Raw genomic sequence first — 6,317 nt, forward strand, 5'->3', positions numbered from 1 at the left:
ACCAGACACTCATGAGGAGTACATGTTGCAGGCGGTTCCAAGGAAAGCACTAGATCGATAGACTTAGAGGAAAGTTGACTACCAGATAGTAGTAAACCACGATTTTTCGCTTCACCACCACGAATGGTTCTTTTTTTGTTTAGGGGAGGATATATCGATTACATTGTTAGGAAGATTCATTAATCCTTCCAAGGAAAGGGGTTTCTGCGTCCCAACTTTCCTTTTAGAAGATTGAGCCCTTAACGCTTCCCTAGTCGAAGAAGACAGAGGATTCCTACTATCATGCTTCGTCTTCATAATTTTCTTGGAAAAGGGAAGGTATTACAGACACTGTCGTATCGTGACCCGAAGGATTGACAGCATAATCCATATTGGACTTTGATCGAGAAAGAGAAATGGGAATAGTAACCTCCTCGGTAACCAAAGTAGAATTCACCAAACGCTTGAGATGTAATCGCTCCAGTAAAGTGACTTCTCTACCCATTACGGTTTCCACCGACTTTTTCCCTAATTTGCTCCATCAAGAGCTTATCCCCTTCAAGCTAACATTAATTCTTCGAGATCGGTCCATTTGACAAAGTTCTTTGATAAAAGATCAATAACTCTTTGTTCTTCAAGGGATAAATCAGGAGAAGGACCAGCAACCCTGTCAGCAGTAGCACCATATACCATAGTTTAAAAAAAGCGGAGGCATGGACGAAGAATAACTCTTCTTTCCAATACTTGGTAGAAGTAGGAAGGCCATCACAGATCTCCACTAGGCATGGTGGAGAAAAAAATATACCTAATCACGATTGGACATAGTAACATAGAAGTGGCAGAATATGGCGATAGAAGGCATCATGTCTAGAGAAAAACACAACATTGAAAAGCAAATGATTTTTCGTAAGGTGTTTTAATCTAAGGAATATGAAAATGATAGTAGGCCAAGATCGTCTTTAAGAAGTTGAAATCCGACAATCATAAACCTAATTTAAAGAAAACCCGATACACACCAACGAACCCTTCCAGAGCATCAACAATGGCATCCATAGGCTCAGGAAAACGCGGGTGAAATTCGAAATCAATGTGGTAATTCTTCATGATATCAGAGAGGCTCGTAAGGGTAAGTTTGGATATCATGATGTGGATGCTTGAGATTTCTTTGCTAGCCATTAGGAGGTGAAATGAAGAAGTGAGAATGAAGAATAATTTGAAGGTAATGACAAGCGATGAAGAAAATAACTAGGCAAGAAGGGTATGTATAGGGAATTAGTAAAGCTACATTTATGCAGGAGACAAAGTGGTAGTTTTACACTATAGACCCTTTAAATGGAAAAGAACCGAATAGACAGTTATAGGCATTGATGAACACTAAGAGTGGCAGAACCGTCACATCATAATTTAATTCAGGTATCTATGTTTATCTGATTACAATAGTTACCTTGTAATGTTTTTAAGTTTGAATTATTGCTTTTAAAAGAAAATCCAAAATAGGGGACTTAATAGGGTATAGTCAGCTTGAAGCTACGCTCATACCCTCACTATGCCGAACTAGGCATATACTGCGCTAGGTATGCACCAAACCGAGTATATACCGGACTAGGTATCTATCGAACCAGATATCTACCGAACTAGATGCATGTCGAATTATGCATGAGTACCGAACTACAAAAAGTAACGACTAAGGTACATGATAACTCATAGTACATTGGAACTCAAAGTAAACAACCTATACCACGACATATGATTGATAGATCCCTTGACCAACGAGAAACAACTATTAAATGGCTAGTAAGTACAAAAAAGTGTACCTTAGGGCATATGACCATTAATGCAACATGATGGCAAACCTGCTCGCAGCGTTGGTCCGGGATCCCCTCCCAACCAATTGGCTGATGAAGTTGTTTGCAGTCTCGAGGTTGAGCAACCGTGAAGGAATCGTTAACTCTCACAATCAATGGAAGGCGAACCCAGAGGCGCAACAGTAACCATACAATGAAAGAATGTTGATATAATGGAGTAAAATTGAAAGTTTATTGGTTTTTCTTACATTTACCCGAAGTATGGACAAAATGCAATTTGTGTACTTAGGTACATTTTCAAAAAACTTTTAAATGACAATGACCATTGTTGTAATTTAATATGAATCGAATGAAATCATGTTATTATTCCGTACACTTTTCCCAAATTATAATGTTTTAAAAATGGAAAAGTAGTTTGATCATACCATGTTCACAAATCGTTATAACAATTATCGTGACAAGTAATAAGAAATTCAATAAGGCAACTAACAATTTGTTTTTCAATACTACGAGATTGTAATGTATAGCAATTTTAGTTAATTAAATCATTATATTAACTAATATTAATCATTTAAATTGCTTCAATGTACCATGTGACCAATGAAGCTATGACTTCCTATTATTGATACAATATTAGAAAGCGTATAAAGAATGTAACTATAAAAAACCGACATTCACATCCTTGGAATGCTTTTATGAATGACTGAATTTACGGATTAAGCGTAGAAAGGAAGTAAATTTCGAGTTATCATTATTTATAGCATTTATTCTGACTAAATTGAAGATTGATTTTGCATTTATTCTGATATTTCTGTCAATTATAGAAAGTCAATTATCGAAAGAAATAAAATTTTGAGTATGCATTAATAATTTATTCCGAACAAATAAAAAAATTACACGTGAAAAAAATATAAATTACATGTGAAACCATGTAAATTATATGTGAAACAATACGAGTTTTGTGTTGCTAACTAGCATAATAAGGTAGTGTTTGTTTTTTGTCTGCAGATCTGCGAGACGTCTTCTGTCTGCGCCGCGCAGACCACGCGCAGACATTAGTCTTCGCAGACTGTTTGTTTTTTTGAAGACTGCAGACCTAAAAATGTCTGCGCGCCCTCTTCTTGGCGCAGATGTGGACCAAAGTCTTCTAATATTTTCAGACATCTTCTAGCTTAAAAAAACATATATATATATATCTTTATTTTTTTTAAGTTTTTTTTTAATTTATATTTTTTCCAACTTTATTAATGATAAACAATATGAAAAAAAAATTGCAAAACTTAAAAAAAAACATTTGACGATACAAACATGATATTTTTAACAAATTTATAAATAAAAATTTATTATAATAATAGTCGTTGAAGTTGTTTATATAAATATGAAAAAAAAAATCATAATATATTCTTATATTTTTTTGCCAAAATTTTGTAAAACTTTATTTAATAGAGTATCATCAATTTCTCGAGAAAATATTTATCGTACGTTTTTAATAGATTTATTTGAAAAAATCGAAGTTCATTTCCATCTATTTATGTATCAAATTCTTTGATCACTAATTATAATGTTTAGTTATAACTTTGCAATCAAAGTTGTTGGTTTTTATCAAATATGTATATGAATTAATACCATTTTTATTTTTATTTTTTATATAATAATACATAAAAGTTGATCTAGATTCGTTATATATTTATAATAAAGTCGTAAAAATATATAAAAAATTCGCTTTGAAGTTTTAAAAAATCAGTTTATTTAGATTTCAGTTTATTTTAATAGCCCGCAGATGTTAAAAAAACAAACAGTCTTTTTTTTTTTCAGACTGCAGACGTTTGGTCCACCTCTTCTACTGCAGAGGTCTACAGATGTGGTCCGCAGACTGCAGACATTTTGCTTCAGAAAAAACAAACAACACCTAAGTCTTCCTGATAATCTAATAATGGTAATATGCTATCTAATAATCACTAATAAGTCTTCCTGATAATCTAATAATCAGTAATAATCTAATAATGGTAATATGCTATCTAATTGAATAATTATTTACTTATTTAGGTAATTAGATTCACACAGCTTATAAAGTGGGCTCTTTTGGAAATATTGGTTAGCAAGGTTACGGATCAGCCCACACTCATAAACGCCCAACGGGCTTTGCAAGTTCTACAATCTTTTATCATCAGCCTACAAACATGGAGGGCATCGCCGTTCGATTTAGGGTTTCTTACATTCTACATATATTTATATGTTCGAAAATCAATTTCTCATTTCATTCGCATCCATCATCCAAATATATCATGTCTGTTAGAAATATTGAACTTTATGTTCCTGAAATATAGCTTCTTGCTGTTTTTGTTATTTCGTTTGTTTTCTCTTTACTTATTTTGGAAAATCGTTTTTGTTTTTTTGATAATCTTTCCCTGTTAATCGCTTCATAGATAAACTGTTCGTACGTTTTCATAGCATCTGTTTCTGTTTTGGTTTTTAAAGAACTATTCGGTGTTATTGGAGGAGATATGATGTTGAATCATTTGGTCCGTGTTTCAGAATTAATCGTGACCGATAAACCTTTACCAATCTCTGATCTCCACTAGCTCTGCATTTTAATGGCAACTCTGTTTTTCTATTTTTTTTTTTTTTTTCTGAATTTTACTTTCTTCTAGAACTTAGTTTTTAAGTTTCTTAAGTGAATCTTGTGGTTCTTAAACAGCTCTATGATCGAATGCCAGTTTAGGCAATATACGCTATTCTGATTGTTACATGACCAGAAAATAAACGTTTATGAGAGCTAATTCAACAACAATTACTATTAGTTAATTTTATCGTAGCTGGTATTAGCTTGTGTATTTTTATTTATTTACATATGCAGATATAGAATACCTTTGTCAAGATCTTTACAACTTTAACTTGCATATTTGTAAAATTAAAAATTGTTTTAAAGTAAATTATAAAATTTCAAAATATCCATATGGGTTGTATGATTTTTGGAAATGTGTTTTTTTCTATTTTAAATGTCCATTTCTTTTATTTCATATTTTTACTGTTTTTTAATAATATTTTTTTTCTTCAAGTTTTTACTGTTTTTTAAATAAATAATTATATTTATATTTTTAATTTTTGTTTTTTATTTTAAAATCTATTTGTTATACATACAATTTTTAGCCATCATAAAATTAAATATATAATATATTTAAGATGCAAAAACTCCACATTAGACATACAGTGTAATAATAAGGTAAAAAAATTCATTGTTACAAAAAAACACTACAATTAAAATGAACTTCAATATTATTTGTTGTAAAAATACATCATAATTAGTTTGAAGTTGAACCAGTAATAATGTCATAAAAATATTATTTTTTTGATTACTTTGTTTTAGACGGAATCATTTTCTATTATGTCTCCTACAAATTCCACAAGAGTAACATTTATTTATTCTTTCATATTCACACGATTTTTAATCTTGTGGAATGAGGATGATCATTTTTATTCAATATAATAGTTTTAAATTTGGAAGTAAGTGATTGTTGTCAATAAGCTAACAGCACAATAATATACAATTAAGTAGCATTTATCAATATATTTATCAATATATTGTTAACTATTTAAAGAGAATTTATTCAGAATTTCACACATGTATTAAAAAACTTGACAACAATGATCTTTAAATGTGTGGCTTTTACCACATGTATTTTTTAATCTTGTGGAATGAGATTTATCAATATATTGTTAACTATTTAAAGAGAATTTATTCATATATTGTTAACTATTTAAAGAGAATTTATTCAGAATTTCACACATGTATTAAAAAAAGGGATAATGATTTGAAAGGGTAACGAACTTTCGACTTTTATCACATTTAGTCACTAAACTTTTTTTTGTTATCTATTTGCCATTAAACTATTGAAACTGTTCACATTTTACCCTTATGACCGGTTGTTACCGGTCATAAGGGTAAAATATGAACAGTTTCAATAGTTTAGTGGCAAATAGATAACGAAAAAAAGTTTAATGACTAAATGTGAACAAAATCGAATGTTTGTTTCCCTCAAAAAGTTTAATGATTAAATGTGAACAAACTTACTATTGTATTATATTTTAGCAAAATTATTTATTTTTGTTTAATTGTAGCAACATTTGTTGATGAAGAAATCTATGAAATAAAAAAACAAAATGCAACATCCGGATTTCCAGGTATCATAATTTAAGTATTTTTCTTTTGAGTTAAGAAGAGAGACTCGGCGAGTTGACGCCTCAACTCGTCGAGTAAGGTCGCGACTGATGACTCGGATTAATGAATGGACTCGACAAGTCGGTGAGGCGACTCGACGAGTCTGTGCTGTTGGTAGAAACCCTAAATCTTTGGGCCCGAGCTATATTTGGCCTTCAATTGCCACTACCTTTTCCATAAGTGAGAATCCTAGCAAGCTTGAGTGTGTAGAGTGAGAGGAAGAGCTATCTTGAGCTTTTTGGTGAGATAGATCTGGACCATTCTAGGTTCAGAGAGCCGAGAATATGAAGCTTTAGTAGAGTAAACCTTGGGGT

At 31.3% G+C, this 6,317-nt stretch overlaps 1 non-coding gene across 1 annotated transcript; it reads left to right on the forward strand.

Annotated features, from left to right (window-relative positions):
- The first annotated feature begins 4,480 nt into the window (after positions 1-4,480).
- Positions 4,481-4,562, forward strand: LOC145044718 (small nucleolar RNA U54). The gene has a single exon (XR_013681662.1). It is a non-coding gene; the product is annotated as a small nucleolar RNA U54 (small nucleolar RNA).
- The last annotated feature ends 1,755 nt before the right edge of the window (positions 4,563-6,317 follow it).

This window comes from Lactuca saligna, chromosome 4 (assembly GCF_052625555.1).
Source record: "Lactuca saligna cultivar CGN05327 chromosome 4, ASM5262555v1, whole genome shotgun sequence".
Lineage (NCBI taxonomy): Eukaryota > Viridiplantae > Streptophyta > Magnoliopsida > Asterales > Asteraceae > Lactuca > Lactuca saligna.